Raw genomic sequence first — 219 nt, 5'->3', positions numbered from 1 at the left:
ATTACCCATGAGAAAATTTTCACTAGAGATATTTAATTTTCTTTTAATTCTATAGAAAATTCTTTTGTTTTTAAAATTTTTCATTTTTTTGTTTTGTAATTTTTATTCTTTTTTTGTTATTTTTTTGTATTTTTATACTACTGTGATCAAAAAGTAAGGTGAATTTTTAATTTAAACTTCCCGCGCTAATCGATTCGAGCAAACTTTTTTATTTTTATG

This window comes from Trachymyrmex septentrionalis, unplaced genomic scaffold (genome assembly GCF_001594115.1).
Source record: "Trachymyrmex septentrionalis isolate Tsep2-gDNA-1 unplaced genomic scaffold, Tsep1.0 scaffold41, whole genome shotgun sequence".
In the NCBI taxonomy this organism is placed as follows: domain Eukaryota; kingdom Metazoa; phylum Arthropoda; class Insecta; order Hymenoptera; family Formicidae; genus Trachymyrmex; species Trachymyrmex septentrionalis.
Note: the sequence above shows the minus strand (reverse complement) of the source record.